This window comes from Apteryx mantelli, chromosome 5 (assembly GCF_036417845.1).
Source record: "Apteryx mantelli isolate bAptMan1 chromosome 5, bAptMan1.hap1, whole genome shotgun sequence".
Lineage (NCBI taxonomy): Eukaryota > Metazoa > Chordata > Aves > Apterygiformes > Apterygidae > Apteryx > Apteryx mantelli.
This window is the reverse complement of record NC_089982.1, coordinates 10733318-10756043: the sequence shown is the minus strand read 5'-3', so window position 1 is coordinate 10756043 and position 22726 is coordinate 10733318.

The following is a 22726-nucleotide window of genomic DNA, read 5'->3' as shown; positions in this document are numbered from 1 at the left end:
TTTTAGGCATATACCAGTGTGTTTTGTTGTGTTTAACTGCCACTTTATCCAGAGCAGACAGAATGTTTAATGAAAACTTCACATCACTCAAATTGGACATCACTCAAAAAAAAAAAAAAAAAATCACAATACTGTCACAATTTCCATTAAATAAGCAGACTTGCACCATTTAGGGATAAAAGGGTGGTATATGCAAGATTGTCTTAAATCACAGTCCAAGGCTGAGGCTCTGATACATCAGCAAAAGGAGGTTGGCATCAGTGTTGCTGTTTCTGTAAAGGATTTTAGCATTCACATTTTTGATGCTTCACTTTCCTAACCAACAGAAAGAACTTTTCTAGAGGTTTACCTGCAATCGCATATATACAGTCAAAACTATATGCTAACGCACCAGAGAACGCAGATAAGAGACAGACACTTCTTTCAATTTTGGTTTTATATAGTCAATGAATGGATTTCCAGGCTGCTCCTACGGTATATTATGTCTTGTTTGTTTTCTCCTCTTGGGTTGGTAACTTCAGAAATCCTTGTGTTAGCTCTGCAAAACTAGATCTGATACAGCTGATGAAAATTCAGAGAAACAACATTTTGAGCAATTCCCCCCCATTTTTTTCCCCACAATGGCCTTCCTGTTTTCTGACACACTCTAATAGTTGAATCAGATGGCCTCAATCTAGTAAACTTATGCCCCCCCCCCCTTTTTATTAATTAACTGACCTCCCTCACCCTCACTGAAGTCAATATTACTACACATGCTCTAGTGCTTTGGTAAAACAGGATTTACATTTCTACAAACCAAAGGAAGACAGCCCCAGCCTCTGAGAATACAAAGACAGCAAAATCAATACACTACTGCACTATAGACTAAGACTGTGCAGCGCCGCTGAGGCAGCTTTGCTGCTCATGCCTTTTTCCTTTTATACAAGACAGTCATGAATTTTCTCTCATTTCTGTGGCCAGCAACCATTTCTTCTCTTAGATTAATCATTTAAAAGAAAAGTTGCAATTCCTCCATCAATTCAGGCAAAAAGGAAGCAATGATAGCACAGCAGAATTTGTTCTTCCCACAAGAAAGGCCCAGACCAGGAAACTGGTTATTTCCTGTTGAAGGACACAAGAAGATTTCTTCTGCACAGAGCCCAAGACGATGCCAACAGCAGTTGCCCTTTGAAGGAGCTGGTTGAAGCCTGAGGATGCTAAAGGGATAAAAATCAGCCTGCCACAGTCATCTCACACATATCACACAGATACTGCAACAAAACATGCAAAGGGCTTTTTCCCCACCACGATAACACATCGCCATGCCTCCTCTACAGAGGCTGTATGCAACCTTCATTTATCCCACCCATAATTCCCATCCCACTAATAACAGAAAATCACCTATATTGAGCAATTTGTCACTACCAGTCCTTGATTAATGAGCACAGAATTTGCCAAGCTGAATCAGATAACTAATTTTCCAAGTCCTTTGTTGATGTTGACTGCTGGTAAAATTGAGTGCTACATGTTCCAGACGAAAAAGGCAACCACCCCTCAGCCCACATACCTCAGAAGTCACTTAGCTATTCCCTAAAGCCTGAGATTTAACTGTTCTCAACATCATAGCATTACAGACATTGTTAGTAGTCATCAAAATATGTAGCCCATTAGAAAATCTAACCTCACCATTTCTTTGTGTTATATCATGCTTTAATCACCTCCCACAGAAGTTTAGTCAGCATCTGTCCAAAGTCCATTGTCCTTTTATTATATCAGGTAACTCTTTGTTCTCTTCACCTAGGAAAGGATAAAAGAAAAAAAAAAGTAAGGATTGATCACTTTACACGCATACTCACATCCCATCTAATATTTATCATTTCCAGAGTAGGTAACTATAGCTTTACATTCTCCTTCAGCTCCTCTCCCCCAGTATTTCTGAATCCTGTCCTCCTGGATGCATGCCAGGAATACAAAACAGTAGTATCCTCTTCAAGTTTTATTGCTTTTTTCTTTTCATAATGTATTCCATCACTCTTAGTTCTTTTGGCCTCAGTCTGGAACTGAATTTAGACTTCAGCTGCAGTAATCATCTCACAGACCTTGGGTGGTCTGAGCATCAAACCACAGCTAGAGGACAGAGCTGGGTGAGGAGACAGGAAAATATTATTTCTCTATTAATACATTAATGACTTTCTCAAGATTGCCATTAGTACCAAAGTATTTCACTCTTAGTCAGATAGGCATAGCAGAAGTGACACCACCATTTTCCCACCATAATAATCCAGTCATCAGTCTTAAATTTTGTCTGGTCCTGAAAAGAGTTCTTGCTCTGCAAAAATGAAGCATGTTCCTGCTGCTGTTTATTTGTTAATTATCATCGACCAGTCTCTGGAAATATATTATGCTGTCCAACTATAAATACAGCTAAGAGGTGGTTTTCAAAGGTTTCCCTTTGGAATCAAGCAGCTGCACAAAGTCACAGACAGGAAGGATGGAAAAAAGCCGTTGGGGAGCTGATCTCATTGTTTTGAGACAGAGCAAAGATCTTCATTAGTTTCAGCAGTTTAAAATTAGGACTTCTCAATTTAAAGGAAGGCTTCACCGTATTTTGGAATTTAGCACTCCTAACTGAAATGCCTTCTCCCGAGAGGCTAATTTCAGCCTGTTAGCCTTATTTACACTGCTCCTTTCTTTTATCAGATCTAATCCTGCTCCTACCGAAAGCCAGGGCAAAAGTCCAAAGGGGTTTTTACAAGCAACACCTCTAAATAACCGTTGTGTTAAGTACATTTTAAAGAGATTACTCTCCAACTTACTATGAGGCAAAAGATCAAACTTGTTAGGTTTGAAAGATTCCTCATCATAGCACCTTTCTCAAAAGGAAAAAAAAAGCACAGAAAAGAGGAAGGTTTTTACTCAGGAGAAGGCAGTGACATTAAGAAAAAGATAAGTGTCATAATACAAGGGATCATATGTAAAGACCATTGCTAGAATTTTTATCACTGCATTTCTTTTTCCCCATTCATTTGGGCTTCTCTCTCCCCATTCCTCTCTTGCAGTCTGACTCTCACGTGCCTACTCTGTCAGCTCCTACACGCTCCCCTTTGCATTCCATCCATTTCTTTCCTAAGCTTGATTTTCCCCTCTACTCCATTTCTTCTACCCTCTTTTGCTGCCATCTCTCTTTAGATTATTCCCCACCCAATTTCTATGCCTCCAGTCGTTCTCTTAAGTGAAACGTAATACCCTATCTGAACTGGACATCAAACTTCCAAACACATGGTATTTGGGTGGCTTTGAAGTCAGGCAGAAACACCTTCACATTTAGACAGCTCAGAGTGAGCACGATCATTTTGTACAGATAACAGTGCTTTCAGTGGTGCCTACATGCTTTGTTTTCCTTCACATTATCTAAATCAAACCATGCAGCAGGGAAGTGTCAGCAGATGGAAATGATGTGCATGAATATTTTAAAGGAGATTACAAAAAAGAAAAGAAGGGAATGCTGGCTTCTGGATACATAAAGCCTTTGACTTTAGAGGGACAATGGCTGACATTCTCACACCGCTGCTTCGAGGAGAGCAATCAAGTCCTGCGATAGCAAGGGAGAAGGGAGCACGGGTAAGAGGGAAAATCAACTAAGTAAAAAAAAGAATAATTCAACGTGTGTGCAAATTAGACTACTATAACATGCAACAATGCCGTCATAGAGAAAATAAAGAAAATCCAAGGCAGCAATATTAATGAAGGCTGCATGCAGAAAATGCCAAGCTAGTTTTGACCCAAGGCAGCAAGCGCACGCTGCAGAGTCGAACAAGATCAGAGTCCCAAGAGGCTCAGCCAGCAGCACCAGGGCTCCTGCTTGAACCCGGGCCTGAGGGGCAGAGCTGGGGAAACGGCGTACTCATGACTGACTGCTCTCTCGCCCCGGTTCCTGAACACACCTACTAGTCCAGGCACTGTGAGCTTGCAGGCTGCAAAGGACTATACTCTTCTCTCTCCACACACTCTTCCCATCCCACCAGTGAGAATCATGTCCTGAAAACCCAACATGGGAGATTTTGTGCTGTCTGATTCTTTCTAGTTCCATTCCTTATATTTTTTCCTGCAATGAAGAAAAATCTGGTCCATATATTAAAACTCACACAATTTTAACCGTGTCTGAGAAGTATAGCAGTATATTTTCAGTTTGCTGAGCACAGCTATGTACTTAAATCCCAGTGCCTGGACAAAGGTGAGGATATACCTAAAATGTCCCACTCTGGCCTTTTGGAATACTTGTTTAATTCAAGAAACTACTTGGCAGTTCTTTTGTAGGAGGAAAAAAACCTCCTTTACAGTTCCGCCATCTCGTTCCTACACCTGCCAATTCGCCCTTCTACTTCATTCCTTCTGTCCTCCTACTCCCTCCCCTGCCACTTCACAGCACGAGTATTGCTCATAAACTGTCTGCTACAAGTTTAAAACGTCTGTCTATTATAAGCAAGGAAAATGTATTGAATTTAATGTTGGTTTGGGAAATCTGTTTTGTCTGTTGTAACCAATTACAAAATTCTCTCCGACAAAAATATCTACCTGTGTGTTTTCCATTAAAATTAATTGTATATTCCTCCAATGCAAAATGTAATGAAGTAAGTCAAAAGTATGAGCCTATGTATTGTCTCCAGCATGCTGGTCTTTTTACTTTATGGAATTAGTTTAATTAATTATATTTATTGATTCCTTAAAACCTTTTTTTAATAAGCAGACTAATTTTGTCGCCATGTATTTCAGTATTCAATACGATGATATAAAATGTCTTTTTTTTTTGCATTTTGGAAGAATTAAGAATTGGCAATGTGTTTAAGTACAGAAAAAATTACAAAAAAGCAAGGAGAAACAGCAAAACAGCATACATTAATGCATGCAGTAGTTTTCTTGCCAAATTTTGTAGGTTAATTCTATTAGAACTGATAATTGCTGGCACGCTACACGTATATGCTGCCTTTTAAAAAAGGTAAGTGCATTTTAATACAAATACTATGGTCTCCAGTGACCTGCTGCTATACCCATCAAATCCATGGTTGCTGGCTATGGGCCAGGTAAATTCAAACCATGTGACAAGCCCTTTTCTACATTTTATTGCATCTTTCTTACCTCAGGTTTATTTAAGAAAACATACTTGCATATCTCCCAAGTACAGTTTGCCTTAGCAGAAAAAATGTGTTTTGCCACCAACACAGTTTACAAAAGAAAAGAAAAGAAAAGAAAAGATCTTCTTTAAAATAATCTAATGTCATGCACTTAATCTGAGGAACTAGGATTAATGCTAACTGGAATTATGCATATGTACTAAAATGTGTAAAGTTCAACATTACTGCATTTTTCACAGACTTCTCTCCATAAAGGATACTGCAACAGTAAATGCAGTAGTAATTGGACATCTGTTAAAACACTCGGCTGGTCTAAATCAATACAAACTCATTGAATTTAATGGAGTGATGCTAGTATATATTAGCTGATTATTTGGGTCATCGTTGCTACGATTTGGGAAGATATTATTGCTGGGTTATTGCTTTAGGTCTTTTATATCCTAATTTTTACAAAAATTTAAGAACCCAGTATTTTTCATCCTAGCATTACATATTTTAACGTGGCATTTTTCCAGCATTTTCCACTTAGCCTGTTAGAAAGACGTGACTGAACTGACACCACAGCAAAGAGTGAAAGAATTTTTGCTAAAATACATCTTGATTTCAGCGCAGGCTGAGGTTATTCAGCAATGCTTGCAAGAAGTCAATCCTACCAGCTCTTGTAATATTTGCTGCTGTTCCTAACACCTCAGTTTCGGGACTAATGTAATTAGTGGGCACACAACTGGCACAAATCTCTTAGAAGTGAATGCATATGCTGTAAAGGGCAACCTGGGACACTTCAAAAAACCCTTAAGTTCACTGACAACACAGTCAGTAGTCTTCTACCCTGAATTTCATCTTGCATCCCATGAAAAGCCAGGTGCTCTCCTTCTCAAAAGTAAATGGCCAAAATTTACGCTACAGAAAATTTCTGTGTTACCCTAAGCCCAGAAAAAGAGTTGCAATATTCTGTGGGGCCACAATGTACTCTTTTTCCTAAACATCAGTGAAAGCCTGAAAACATAATGGCACTTTCCATAGCCTTGCACAGGACTGAAGGCCTCCATTCAACAAGCCATTCTTTTATCTACTGACCTGCTGACTTATAGAGAAGACATGTGCCTGACAGAAAGAACAAGAGAATTTTCTAGAGGCAGAGGAAGATATAATGACTGAGGCAGTCTTGCAGGGAAAATTCAACTGTTTACTAGGACTTTTATGTTCAATGCAGGTATTTGAAATCTAGCCACAGATGGAGAGTTAAAAGACCACATGACTGGGACACATATTTACGTAAGCAGAATTGCTGTCTAGACTGACAGATGAGAGCCTAGGAACAGTAACGACCACTTGTTTTTAAAAGATCCCCTTACTAATCATTACATCTTATCTTCTTATTTGGGTATACTTGCATGCAAGAATTCCACTTGCGTATAGCAGAGACATCAGGGAGTCAAATTACTAGGTGAAGATCCAGGGCAAAGACAACCAATCGCTAAGCATCATAAATACAATTGGGATTATAATTTCAAGTTCACTGCTGGTGGCTTAGCAAAGATACTGAACAAACAGGGTGACAAGTCTAAGTTTCATGAAACTACACATCTAAAAGGCCTTGCAAAAGAAAGAACAACCAACCATCACAATGGTCCAGGGATTCACTCAAAGCAGGTACCTCAGCCACTTCAGAAAGATTTCTTTCATGTCTGCCAGATGCCACAGCCTTTTCAACAGCATCCTGTGGTCACACTGCTGAAGACGACACAAAGATCTAGTAGTCCGAATGAAGAACTCTGCACTGCTCATAAGTCAACTGCCAACTGTCCTCAAATCATTTCCAAAAAACCCAACTAGCTGATGGTCACAGAACTGGAGGATGACTGACCCAGTTAGAGTTGGTCAGCTGCCATTTTCTCAGGGGTCCTTCCAAGATGAGGCAAGAGTTAGCAGGAATATTACCGCTCGGAGAAGATTTCTGTGCAAGAACCAGACCATTCCAAAGCCTCCTACAGGAATGACTGCAGCAACTAAACTGATCATGGCTTCCTGCTTATTCTTAGTGCACAAGAGATCTGAAATGAGCACACGAGATGTCAAGATTTTTAGAGGTTCCAACTGTGCTAACAGGTAATATCCACAATGTTGGGAGTTTTACCTGCTTGCAATTTTAAGTCTTGCTAGAATCGCTCCTAAAAGATTGTTCAGAATTAATAGAAAGCATATTGAAATTTCCTCAAAAGCAATAAGCCTCCTTCTCTAAAACTGATTGGATGTATTAGACGATTGGTCTATATGTCAGAGGAATAGGAATGCGAACAAAAAAAAAAAAAAGAGTTCCTGCTAGCAAAGCTGATTAGATTGACTGCAAAACTTGTGTCAGTGCTACCCCAATTGCTGACTTCATGTTACCCTTGCTAAGTTGTAGTGTTCTGAGAGAGACTGCCTAGGCCTGTGAAAAGGAGACTCGCTGTAGTGTCCCTCAGGGAGCAGGTACTCCTGTCAGAAGGATAGATGAGTAAAGCTTAAAGCTGTCTTAAATCGATTAACAAAATGGGATCCAGCACTAACTGATTAATGATAAAATAGATTTTATCAGAGAAAATATGAGACCATGAGTAAGAGATTAGAATTTTCCTATTCAGCCAGACATTTCTTTTGGAAGTAGCACAGAACTGAATTTCACAATACAAAGAGAAGACGATGAAAGACTTTCTGATTCTTATGGTAACATATGCAATAGCAATTACTATATCCTTAAACTCTGAGCACTTAAACTTTTACCAACTTCAAGAGGAATTTTTCAGCCAGAGGGATCCATATATTGACAAGTCTGATCAATCACCTCAAAGAAAATCAGACTTCATCAGATGAAAGGGCCATCAAAGTGCTAAATACCATGTCACTTTTATCCACACCAGCTCTTTTAGTAAGAGCAAGTGATTTTATGCTGCCTTTACTACTACTGTTATACAAGCATCTGATCATATGGCAAATTTCCTTCTCACTGCAATCAGTGGAAGGCTGGCTTATGCTTCTAAATACCATCCCTTGAGGCAGCAGCCTGAAGACCTTTATGGGATAAGTAGACTTTGTTTGCAGGCTTTCTGTTTTTTCTACTTTAACAAGTTCTGCAGATCCCTCAACACCACTTATAGATCTGTTTTGATTTTTAAAAAGTAGGGAAATTAACATTGATTAAAATGGCATTATTAAACATTTTGTGACTTTTACAAAAAATTTTTTCCCTCAATTAGCATTATGTAATCATACACAAAAGAACTGATTAAAACCACTTAATTTTCAAAACGATGACCTTTTGATAATTGATGATTTCTCTTGTCCAGAAGAACTTTGCTTGTTTGGCAACTATTAAAATATCTGTCCATACAATTTCTCCCTATGTCTTTCCTAATAAGGGTGAAGATGGGGTGAAAAGAGAAGAAGATGCTTCAGATCTCGCTGCAAAATTTGAAAGCAAATCTGCAATAATTTCTAAAATTAATTACATAACACCTTCCTTATGCTAACATTGTCAAGTCATACAAGCTATGTGAAACAGAGTCATTCAAGGTCAATCCAAGCAAAGCATATTATAAGAAGTGAATGAACAAATACAAACTAACTGAGAAAGGATTAGATTTCAAAAGCACCTAGTGTCAGCCTAACACTGATCCCATCAACTTAAACGGGGAAATCATTGGCTTTGGAAATCCCACCTATATCATTCTACCATGACGTGCAAATTTTGTGGGAGGACCATATAATGTCTATCAAAACAAGAATGAAAGAATGCATTCCATATGACAAGACTTGAGGAAAGAGCAGCTTTATAAATCTGAAAAGAAATTAAATGAATATAAAGTGAATTTGGTTAACCAAATTGGGAGGATGGGCAGATTTTTGTTTGTAACTGGCATCATTTTTAAATGAAGGAATCTGTAGAATATTAAAACTTTACCTGAATCTATGCTAAAAGTATTTTTGTAATTTTAGAGCCAAAAATATCCTACTGCCGAAACCTGTAAAACGCTGAAAAAAAAAAAAGAAAAAAAAAAAGCAAGCATCTTCCAACTGAAATTCACAATTCTCATGGGTAGGTGATCATCAACTCCAATTAGTCCCTGGCAGAGGGGTCTGAGCAAGAGTGATAGACTTGATGCTTCCAAAAATGTTTAGTCTAGACTAAACCACGCTGGAATTCTCCACAGGCTAGACCTCAGCCCTCTGGATCCTGAACAGCCATCCACACTGGCTCCAAACAACAACACAGCCTAAACCTTATTCCAAGCTTCACCCTGCCTTCCTAACTAGTCCCATTGCTACTCTACCTCCTGACCCCCCAGGCTCTCAGGGCTACAGGCTAAAAAGCTGTTGACTGTTGCAAGTATTTTAAGCCTTGTTAATAAGTGTGTAGGTAACTCTCTCCCCTAATCATCTGTACAGTAAGCATGTGAGCCAAACCCAAAATAACAAAACCAGAAAAACATGTTCATCTGCTAGACAGCAGTCAGAACCCACTGTTGCCAAAAAGAAAGGAGTCTGGTGCTGCTCTTTATAAAATGTTGTCAGCACAACTAATTCTGAAATATGCTCTGAAAATGTGGAACATGGCCCATATGTCACAGCTCTTCTTGTGTATTTAATGTCTTATTGAGAAGATACGACAGAAAAGATCCTCCCTAACTGAAGAACTCCTTCGTTGTCACCCTAGCAGTGACGCTCTTTTCAAGGACACCATCGTGGCTCTGCAGAATCCACAGGGAACTCTTACCTTCAGCTTTGTGAAACCAGGCAGGCTCCTTTTCATTCCCAGTTTAGAACAGCTGGACTAGAAGACAAGTTAGTCTTTCATACTCCTAATCTCAGAGCACAGCAATACAATCTGTTATCCCTCCTTTACCTTACTTGGTATCTCAGTGAAAGATTTTGCCACTTAATCTGATATTTACCCACAGCAACAACGAGATAATGCTAGAGTACTATTTCTCTCTCTTTATATGTGAAATTGGCCACTGCCAGTAGTAGAGATGAACTGGCATAAACAGTGTACTTCCATTTAAGTCAGGGAGCTGTGCCCATTCCTCCAGCAAGGCAAAATAGTGACAATCAAATTTGTGTAGGCAGTAATCTTAATTTACAACCATGGCTTGAGCCACACCTCTTCTTTGGGAAAACTGGGTCACAGGTCCAAGTTTTCCAACACATTCTCCCATGACCGCAAGTGCAATTTAATCACCATCAAACTTTGGAGAAGTTCAGAATTTGATTCAAATCCAGGCCTAAAAGCCATGGCACAAGCCTAGCACTAACAAGTTTTCATAAAAGAAACATGTATGCTTACTTATTCCTCTTACTTAATTCTTGTCCCTACAGGCACATTAAATAAATTTAAGGAATGAAAGAAACAGAGATATAAAGAATTAGATCATCTTGTCCATTCCCTGCATTTATATTACAAAGGATCATCCTGGCTGATTCTTCAAAAGCATTCAAAATAACCTGAAAAAGAGGAGAGGGCAGAGAAGGACATCTGGAAGGCAGAAAAGAAGAGTAGCTTCAAAATGCAGCTTTTGGTAAAGCTTGTATTCAAAACATATCCAAAAGGCAAAGGAAGAAAGAATATTTCACTGTTTTGCTCTCCCCCACTATAGAGAAAATACTTTTCAGCCAGATAGTCAAGAGTGCTCAGTCCCATGTAAAAGCTGGAATGACACCCAGGGGGAGATATGGAGCAAGGAGATCGCTAACAAGTCCTTTGCCAACAAACCTAATAAAACAGTGGGAACAAGAGCTCTTTTTTCTTTTTCTACTGAGACCAAGGTCGGCAAGATAGAACAGAAATTTAGATCAGGCTAGAGATTAATACATAGGATTAGCTCCAAATAAAGGACTTCAGCAGAACTGAGGGGCCTGAGTCCCAAAACTGCCAACCAAAATACCCAGAGATGAGCTGCTATCAAACTCACATCTATACTTACTCAGGAAATGAATTTTCCTCTAAGTTCCAAGAAGAGCTCAAGCTACTAAATATTCCCAGATTGGTGCTTTACACATCAGCAGGATCATGCCCCTCACAAAATGCAGTGGTCAGAACCTACTTTTAAAAGACAAAAGGAAGAAGTGATGGACAAGACTACTCAATCTTATAACAAGAAATATCACTCAAATACCTGGTAAAGTCTGGTGGTTTTAATGGGAGTAGTATTAGTACTGAATATTTTGAAATTTCATCCTTGATGAGGCAGTTAAAATCATCTTCATTCAATTCTTGTGACTCATTGCTCTTACACCAAATCTGAACGTCATCCATGATGAATTTCCAAGATTTTATGTGAAAGAAATTACATGTTACAGCACAAACTAAGGTTACAATAGGCCCTTAATAGTCTGCATATTTAAAGGAGTACAAAAATTGGCAGTTGAGTTTTACATTTTCAGAAATACACTGTTCTAAGCACTGCTATACCACTGTATCTATGTCCACAGCAAAGCCGCCAATGGAAATAATATGGTTTTAAGCTGATAGACTTTTAAAGCTACACGAAGCATGAAGAGCATCACACAAAAGCAGCATTACAGGCAGTCTTATGACAGATGAGAAGCTAAGCAAAGATGGGGTGAATGGATTATGTTTTTTGCAGTGCTCCATCAAGAAAGCCTTAGTTACTGAACAGGTGACACTGCCTTTAAAAAAAAAAAGAACCAATTGTGGTGATGGTAGCATATTGCTGCATGTCATTCTTGACCTGATTTCCTTAGGCTAATATCATTCTGCTGAAGCACTGCGGATTGAATTATACTGGCTAGAAGTTATCTCCATTTACATACATGTGAGATCTATTTATAGGTCCAGAATTTTGGGGTAAGATGATGTAGAATTTGTTGATGGAATTTGTTCTTTAAAAACTTTGCAGTGGCCCAAGGTACAACTAATGATAGCTTCTAGTTTAAGAATTTTTCTTTCAAACCAAATCAACTTAATTTTCTGAAAGAACTATGTTTCTAATATTGTTATTTTAAGATATCTTCAGTACAGCTAGCAAAACACAGAGATACTATAGCCATCAGTAATGAGTTGGCTTATCCCAGTTCATGATGGATCATTAACAGAATGGTTAACAGAGTTCCAACTGCAGAATCTTTATTAGCAATAATGATGTATTTGCCAAAAATAACATGGCTTGACTTAAACATTCTATGACACACTTGTGAGAGTAGCTTTTTTATTTCTATTTCTTTCCATTTTTTATAGAAATAGTTAATTTGCAAGCTAGACAAGCTTTGATTGGAAGTCCTGAAAAACAATAAGCACAGTATTATAATAAAACACACCACTATGTTTACACAAATGACAATACTACTTGCAACTTTTAGCTGCCGAGTTTGGAAAGCACAAAGAATTGGTGAAATCTTCTGGTTAGTATACTCATTGTTCGAAACATACATTTCTCTGGGAAATTCCAAGAGGTGAACTGTGAAAATGCTTACCAAATTCCCATTCTGAGTTACAGCCATATAAACCAGCAGTAATAATTTCAAGGAGCACTTTGGATTTACTATTGTAAACTACGCTAAACCTTGGCACTGTACACTTTGCTTACATTTTTACTTTCTTAACATACTGGGGTAATTAACATAAAAAGTATACATTTCATATGGTTTGTATTAAAGTAGATGTTTGCACCCTGAGTGCAACCACTTTGAAAGGTTCAATACACATACATATATTCTAAGCTTTTCAAATTGAGACTTCCATGAATTATAGAAATTGCTGGAAAAACAAGCCCTGAATACAATTTCAGAATGTCAGATGGATGCATTTATTTAGCTTACAGGATGCATTTAACTACTCACATGAAAAAAGATGGTACCAGGTGGACACAGAGGAATCATGGTTAACCAAACAGCCATCTCTAATTACGGCATCACAGCAGTCACTCCTAACTATCTCTAGGGAAGCCAGAACAGATGTTTAGAGGAATTCTCCTGGGATTTAAGAATCCTTGCAGGAACAAAATACATCTTGAAGCAATCAGGCAAAGGACTGTAACTCTGATTTAAAGATAACGATTGGCAAATTAAGTATATTAGTTAAACAAACTTTGCTAAGGAAACAATACTTAGTTTTCTTAGTCTTATACACTTATCCACTCGCCCCAGGCCAGAACAGACAGCTTGTATAGACCAGCTGTTCTCACATTTTTTAGGATAGACTATCCTTTCTTTTTTGTGCTTGTACTGTTCCCTGGCCTCCGCTCACACCTACCCCCACATACATATGGCCGGCCCTAAGTCTCTAAAACATCAGTTATCAACAAATAACAACGTATGCTGCCCAACCCCAACAAAAGAAAACAAAAAACAAAAACAAAAACAAACAAACCAGCAAAGACTTCCTACACCACTTTCTATTCAAACCAGCCTTACTTGATGTCCCATCCCCGGTACTGCGAAGAAACTGTTACACTTTGCACGGCTGCCTGAGAAGCGAGAACTTTGAAGAGGGAGGCAGAAAAGAGGAAGGGGGAGGATGGGGCCCGCTGGCATTTCCCAGGCGCTCCTCAGCCTCCCCTGCAGCCTTCGCTCCCTGGCTGGGGAGTCTGCCCCTGTTCTTCCCTCCTTTGCTGTTTTAGAAAGAAATGTTTAGACACTCTTAAAATTAGTGTGCAAATTAGCGTGTATGTTAAAAATTATGTTGACATCCACGGTATCTAAACATTTCTAAATGTGTTTTTTGTCCTCATGCAGAAGTGTTCCACCTGTGCAACAACGTTCAATAGCTGTCACTACAGTGACAACGTAGCTCTGTCTCAAAATAATCATGTATTCCTTCAGGGAGTATCTTGTACATCATAGTTCTAGAAATGATGCAAGTTTCAGATGATCTATATATAAAGGCTCCATTCAACAACATGCTTAGTCTTTTGGCTGCTGCAAAGGGGGCAGGGTGTCAGGAAAGACTGTCTTCACTAATGGCTAGCTAGGTGACCTTGGACAGGTCATTAAATCTGTAGACCTCACTTACCTACCTATAAATAGTGAGACTACCATCAAGCTCAAAGGGAGCTTTGTGAGACTGCTACCTAAACACTAAGTTTAATATTACTGCTGTATAAACTGAAAGGATAAAAGTGAGCTGATTTGAATATAAAACTTCCAAGCTCTCTATATTCTAAGGATGTGCACAGAACTCAAATAAATTAAGGACTGGAGTTCATGTTAGCCTGAAAAGCCAAATCAAAATAACAAGAAGCTCTTTTGAAGGCTGAAGGAATTTAGGAAATGAGAAAGGCTAATCCTGTTCTGCTTCCAAGGCAGCCCAAACCAGGAGTTACTAGAAATCCTGTTCACCAGAAATTTCTAGCGTGCTTTCTCATTGACTAGAGGTACATAAATTTAATCCATAGTGAATTCCTGAATTACAGCTTTATAAAATATAGCAAAAATAAAAATTGCTTAATATCTGCCATAAGCTTCAGAATTAAAATTTCCACACAACACTCTGAGTGCCCAGGGAAGTTTGAATGCACTTTTTTGTAGAGCATGTGTAAAATTTATATAGGATTTGCTAAGACTGGCCCCATATTATGTAGTCAGGTTTTCTGATTTGCTGCATCTTTGCACTGGTATCAGGAATGACAAGAGAGTCACGCTCTCAAACAGCAGAGTATTCCATCAGAGTTTTCTATTTTTACATATATACATATACACATATACACACAGACATACACATGAAGAATTTGACTGGGGTTTGTCAGTGAAGAGATGACGATTAGATAATTTTTGTCTTTTACATTTCTGGCCTAATGAGGATAATCATCCTCCTTTCTCTTCAGCTGTTCCTACGACAGTGTCTATGTCATTTACAGAGGCCTGATCGCTCTGCCAGAAGGTCATGCTCCGACTGGGAAAAGCCTTGTTAGCTTCTATTTGAACTTAAGACATGCATGAGGTTAACTTTCATATCTTCCAGGGCTGCAACTTTACATATTTTCCTTAATAATATTCAGTATAATCTAGGTCAAGAGTACACTCTAGTAACGAGCTTGCTATACCATTTCCATTACTGGTTCCTTAACAGAAGGGCAAGACTGCCGGGAAGGTAGAGCGAGATGAGCAGCATAGCATATTAACTAGTATCTGTTTTTTCCTCACCTCTTTTTTTCTTTCTACAGGGAAAAGTCATGCAAGAATTCTTTCATTAAAATAACTATTATTTCCATGTTTTTGAATATGTATATCTTTTTATGCTTGTCATGGAGTTTGACAAATGGAAAAGAAGAAAGCATGGGTTTTCTCCACAGTCCTGGCACAGCCTTTGAGTCCAAATGATACTGCTCAGAAGTAGGAACAGAGCTACCAAATCCACAATCCACCTACATTCAGATGTCAGCATTCACAACTGATTATCATATTCCAGTAATACATCCAAAGATTACAGAAAAGAGTAGATAAAGTGCCTGACTTCTCTCTTCCTCAGGCACAAAACCATTCTTGCTGCGAGGTTTGGTTAAATGCCAGCTCTTTTTGAGAAAGAAGAGGAAAAAAAAACCCTGTTATCTGACCACAAACACATGAACCTACTGAATGCTAAGCAATTTGAAAATGTGCATCTTTTTTAATAGCAATAGTATCTGCTCTTTACAGTGATATCTATAAGTGATGTTTTTGTGCCAACAATGCAGAAAATGGGGCCTATACTCTAGCTTTATTTTTTTTCGCTGCGGATCTCAAGGTGATATGTTTTTTCTCCAAGCCTTACATAAGCTTTTGTTTCGTTAAAAAATGAGTCGCCTCTTGATACCTTTTTAACAAATTTTATTTCCTTAAATAAAAGAAAACCAAAGAGTCAACTTGCCACCAGTTAAAGGCTTATTACGGACAACCTCATTAAGTCCCAAATTCTCGGCTAAAACTAATGCTTTGGACTCTTTATTTTCAACTTCAAGCAGCCTGGCTTTCAAACATAAACAGTTACGACTTTCAGATACATACATTAAAGGATCCTGATTTTTATAATCTGGGAATCAAATGAGCCACTGAAGGATCTTGTCTGAATATTCAGATTGAACTGCACATCTATGACAAATAACTTCTGCTCCCCAAAAGATCACATCCAGTCTTATTTTCTGATGCCAGCAACATTCATTAACAACCTTCCTGAGGGTTCTGTCCAGGGACAAGTTAATGGGACTGACTAGTAGAAAGCAACAGCTGGTCAGGATAGCTGATTTCTTCTACTTTTACTATTCTCAGTACTGGCAACTCAAACTACTATTACTTAACAGCATGCACCCAAGAAAAAACAATGTAATTTTCTTCTTACCGGCTAAAGGCTGTGAAATCTGACAACTTTTCTAATGACGTCCTCTACAGGGTATAAATCCTATAGACGGAAGAGTGACACCCAATGGATAGATGTATGAAGGAACTACTATTCTGGACCACATCACTTTTCCTTTCAATATGTTTTGGATACCTTCTCTTTCTAAAAAGAAGACTCCAACCAACTCATTTAATCAACACATTACATAAATATTTGGATGTCCTGAAAATGTCAGTGATCAAACTTGACTCTGCTTTGGATAACGGGTTGAAAGTTTCATTTCTAAGATAGATTTCCCATGGTATTACTGTAAACTCTATTGATAGCATGAGCCTGTGAAGATACTATAGAGGAAGAGACAACATCTTTTGTGTCTCTGCTAGATCTTATTAATTCACAAGGACACACTAACAAGAGGTTACTTAAATAAACCAACCTCCTTTTTACAGTATAACACTTCTACACATTCTACACAGAGTTTACAGTTACACTCACTAAAAAAACCTTGATGCAGATGTCTCTAGAGACAACAACCTTGGCATCACTCACATCCTTGCTATCAACAGGGAGACCAATTCCCTATGTACACCCTACGCAAAATTGTATCTGGAGATGCTCACCAACTCCAAAAGAACATGCAGTTCTTCATTTGCATTTTTAAGACCTAGCATTAGTCTCTCATGCCTGAAGGCACTCCAAAATTCAAGCTAGCGCTTATGAAACTTGGCAGATTTACACCTCTGAAACCTGACACCTTCCAATGTGACAGCACGAACTTCACCCTTGCTGCTGCTACATCCTACCCCACACTCAGCGAAAGATATGGGGGAGAGGATAACTAGCATTACAAGCCCAGTAATTTTTGTCTGGTTTCTCTCTTCCAACTGCCAAACAGGATGTGTTATTTCTATGGTGTGGATGCTCAGTTACCAGAAAAACTGTTCAGGGCTTCAAACAAATTTCGCAAGACCACAAAATATGTATCACTAGCTATTGTTGCAGGTGGAACAACAACAATCAGTCACTGCTAATCAAGGCCTTCAGCTTCCCCCACTGACTTCAGTGACCATTGAATAATATTCCCAGGTTTCATTCCAACAATGGTAGGCTCACATACCACACCATAGCCATTAACTTTGTTAATACATTTAAAACATTTATGGGGGCTGAAGTTTATGGATAATTCAAAGCAGGCTGCAGACTACTGATGACTCTTGAGGTGCAGAACAAGGTGGTGCATATGTGTAAATGCAAAACAGAACATCTGCACATTTAAATCATTACACCAAATATATATACAGTTTTGCATTTTGCAAAATACATCTGCATTTCCATGCAACGACTAGTCATGACTGATCGAAATGACTATTCACTGTAATATACAATGGTTGCTTTTCTAAAGAACCATATCTTGATCTTGAAATTTAAAGGGTTTAAAGCTGGAAAGAACTAGTCTGAGTTGTCTGGTCACTTCCGTAACAGGAGCCCACAGAATCTCACTCAGCAAACCTCTCTGGAGGAAAAACCTCATCCTCTTTTGATAAACTGTTCCAAGAGTTATCAAGACAGATAGGCAAGCACAGTCATCTATCTCCCCATAAGAACTTGCAAGACTGAAGTCTCATTCACTTCTTCCTGTAATAGACTATTTCATTATTATATACATAAACCCAACAAAAAATGGCATGTAATCTATGTTTAATGTTAGCAGGGTTTTTTGTTTCCTTTTAATGCTGTAGAAATGCCACGAACTACTAGACAGCCTATCACCAACCATCCTATTTGATGTATTGAAATACAAAGCTCTCTCCTGTCTGAGAGCCATCTGCCATGCATATGGAAACTTGACATATGGTGCCTCTAAAAATTAACGCCACTATCCAAATTCCATGTAATAAACATTCCCAGATGCAGAAGCCTCAGATGATAGTATGAGAATTGTGAAGCAAACAAATGATGAAGCCTACTGATGCATCCTCATAAACAAAGCCAGTGAAGCAACACATATGAAAAAGCCTTAAAGTAATACAGACTAGTGTACTGATGCAGTTAAAAAACAGCTTTGCAGTGGTGCATACTGGATCTTTGTCAACACACGGCTAACTGTTCATCTCCCAGGCGTCAGGGGCAAATCCTGACAGCATTTTTTATGTTATTTGCACTACAAAATTATAAATGTCAGTTTAACATGTTATAAATGGGCTGATAATTATAAATGGGATTTCTGACTGAGTGCCATATAAACAGCATGTCATGGATTTTTTTAATAAATATAAAAGTATAGCTTTTCATTTCCATTATTACATTTCTTCCATCTTTGTGTTTATAGGGCTCTTCAGCAAGGAAAAGACCAGAGAAAAGATACTTCATTCAGGAAAACGGTTCATTCTCGAGAGCATTTTACAGACTGGGGCAGAAAAAGACTGAAATAGTTATTCACGAAGGACCACGATGTAATACTCTTGCTCTCATTGATAAGTATCTCAAGGATCTAATGCTTTAAGAGGGAAAAAAAAAATTCTGGCTGAACTTAAGTGATTATTCTTATGAGGACTATAACAGCCATCATTCAAAACAAGATTTTTTCATGCTGTTTTGGCTTCTTCTAAAGTAAAGAATGCTTATTAAATACTTAGTTTCTATTGGACTAAGTAACTTCACTGTTTGCAAGCTTTCCCATGTTCACCAGCACACTTCTTTAGCCCTGCCTATCACTTAATGCTAACCCTTGCAAAATTACCATGTGCTGGCCAAGAGGGAACCCAGTTTGCTCACTTGCCTTCGTTTCAGCCCTGAAGGGCTCATCTGATTACTGAGTTAGGGAGCAAGAACTAACTATCACGCTTTATTTCCCAAGCTCTTAAAATCAAGAGCTCACGTTTATTTCACACAAGTGAGCTTACAATATAGATTCCCTGGAAAAGAAGAATTTAATTGACAAGGATCCAGTGGAAATGACATCTGGATTCTCTATATTCCTTTGTTGTAAAAAACGAGAGAAAGGCATCCATGGAGGATGCCCCCATGGCTCAGGAATAATCTCCACAGGCAAGTCCCTCTTGACAGTATTCAAAAGATACTGGTGCCTGTAGCACCACTGTCTCTTGCAACGATGAATCCCTAAATTGTCCTTTGTTCCTATGAAGGGCCCCAGACTCTCTGACAGTGCTTACAGAGGGCCTCTGCTCTTTCAACATCAGTTCTTCCCTATTCCTAAAAGAGTTCAAGCACATGTTCAACTTCCAGTACTTTTTTTTTTTTTTTTCCTAAACAGGAAACTCCCAACCACATGCTTTTTTTTAGCCTCGTTTCCAGAAGAAATGAGGCTTGTAGATCATGCTGCATGACTGTCCATACTCCTATTCCCACTCTCCTTTTGAACCCACCAGATAATTTTAATCAAATTTAGATGTGGAAGAGAAGTCTCAAAGTTTGAACATATTTTGTAAAAATTAGCAGCTGACTACAGCAGAAACCCTATTAATTCTCCCAGAAAGACAAAGTCAGGCCTTTTTTATTCTGTGTGACAGCAACTGATAGGCCAGTCAGCATGTGATAGTCTCCAGACAAGCCATAGCATATGCAATCTCTCACTTAGATGGTAGGACAAAAAAATTAGGCAGGAGTTGTAGGACAGGAGAGTAAGGAAAAAATGTGTGTAGGAAAGTGGTAGGATGTTGGTGAATATGAGAAAAGAGAAGTGAAAGGGCAGAATGATCATACAGAATTTGAGAACGAGTTGAGGGTTTTGCAGTATTGGACCAATACTAGCGACTTGAAAGAGATGCAAAAAGTACTGTGGTAGTATGGAGCTAGGAGGGAGCCTAGTTAAGCACAGCCATGTGTACAGACAAACCTGTAGGAAACCAGGCTTCACTAGCTTTGCTGCTCATGAACAGCTTGCTTTGTAGTGCAGCCGAACACAGACAGTTTCACAATAAAATTCCTTAGTTATCCTTTGCCAAATATTTTGTAAACAAGACTGCCCATCTAGTCTCTTGATCAGTAAGACAGCCAAAAGAGTTAAGCAAGCGTATCACACTAGCACTGAGCTCTTAGAAGTGCAATTCTGCCACTGAAACAGACACTTAAAAATAAGGGCATCTGGTGGTTTGCTGTTCATTGCGTCTGTTGCAGGTCAGATATGTCACATGACATAAAAAAGAAATTTCTGTGTCCTGCTTCCAGCTCCTCAAACCATGGGCTTCAACTGTCATGCTGGATTCTTGGTTGTAAAAAGAAGGAAACGAGCAGTCAAGCCTTCAGGTAGCGAGTAACTCTGCTATGCCATTATTTTCACAATAACCCACAGTGACTGCTATGCAATTGCAGTACTGTGGTGGATCTGGACTGGTGTCTCTGTCTGCAACTTTCTAACAATTCAGAGGCTAATGCGTAAGAAAGAACCTACACACCAGGCCATATTTTCCCCTACATAAATGATGTGAATAAAAGCAATATTTTTATCAGAACCCTAGATACCTTGAAGTCTCAGATACGTGCTGTCACGCTTAACACCCCAAATGCTAGAGCTGATCCTGAAGTGGGTTCTAGAAAGAAATCACTACTTCACAACACTTCAGGGTCTTCTGCCTGGTTTCCTTCAAAAGCAGACTCCTGCCTATATCATAGGAACTTGACTGTCTTTCATCTCCTTCTTTGCTGTCTTGATATTTTTCAAAATAGATTATGCAACAAACCAAAATCACTATGGTGTTTCTCAATGTAAAATAGGCAGGCTAGATAATTTTTCCAAATAGTTTCTTTAGTGTATCAATCTGAACTACTGAAAAAAGCCTCATTACAATTGTGCAACGAGTAGCTAAACAGTAGGAATGGGAGAGGATTCATTTGTACTCCACTGCAGTTGCCAGCCAAATACAAATGTAGCCCCCAAATAAACCTGAATATTGCTATCCTGCAGAGTACTGATATGAGACAAACACTGCATTCTGATCTCTCCTGCTTCACTCTGTGTTTACACTAGCATTATCCCATAAGCGCTATACTTGATTTATGCTGGTATAAGAGAGCAGCAATTCTTCCTTGTCCCTACGACTCTGAACTTGAGAAAGATTAGAGCAAACAACAAAAAGCTGCTCAGCACGGGACCCTGCGCCACTGGGTTAGGTTCTGCAGGAGTTCTATAGGAAGCACCATCAACTAAAGCATCAGCTCTGAAACAATCTGTTCTGTGTTTATGCAGGTCCATTCGTTCCAGGGCAGCGCCTTCTGATGTAAAGAAAGAAAAGAATCAGGTTCAAATCCGTTTGATTTGCTGTAATAAAAAAATGCTGGCAGACAAAAATAGTCACGTACCTGCAGAAGCACTCATCTCCCTAAAACTGGGACATTTCCAAGCCATTGTGTTCATTCAAAAGATAGCTGTTCCATAATTGCAAAATGCTGAGTCTTCAGTACTGAGACATTAAGGGAGACTGGAAAAGTGAACAAATGAAATCGATTCTGCTGAAGTTTGCTGGCCATGTACCCACACTGCTACCTCTCCTGAGAAACCTGAACATCTTTGAATGGAAGGAGAGGAAGGAAAACCCTTGATCCCTTTCAAAAAGCAATGAAATAAGCTGCAATAGGAGAATTCTGTGGTGCTTACCACATGTCAAAAACAAACAAACCCCAAACTTCCATAATTTCCAAAGCTTAACTAATATTTCTCTTTGAAGAACCAGTATAGATGCCCTGCTTTATCAGATGTAGACTGTTTCATTTTTGAGTTTTCCTATGAGAAGATAATTGTGATGGTAAAAACTGATACCAATGGGCTAAGGACTCACCAGTCTTCTTTATATCTGTGGCTGTTCTGGGTGTTCAACATTCCTTAGAATCAGGCATTAATTGCCAAAAGGCAGAAAAATCTGCAGAAGTTTAGTTTTTACACACTAATTCAACAACTTGGAAATCATCCTGGCTGCTGTGGCTTGAGTGTCTTCAGTGTATTGATTCCAGCTGATAACGTACAGCTGAGTTTCACACCCTATAATTTACAAAAAGATCTAGAGCTCCAATCACACAAAACGTCCTCAAACACTAATGTTTTAACCACAGCCTTTACCAGAAATACTCACAACCCCCCAACTTTCAAGACAACAAATGCCTTGAATTTGTTTCCCTTGAAAAAGAGAAGGAAAGGGAGACTGGAATCCCAAGATCTACGTTCATTCAGGAAGAAAGTCTTCAAAAGTTATTCTCCCAGTAACTCCTGTTACAAGTAAGAACTTGCATTTGACCAAGGTCCTAATCCAGTAAGTTCTTTTTTCCATGTGGCACAGTTTCCTAGAGTGAAAAC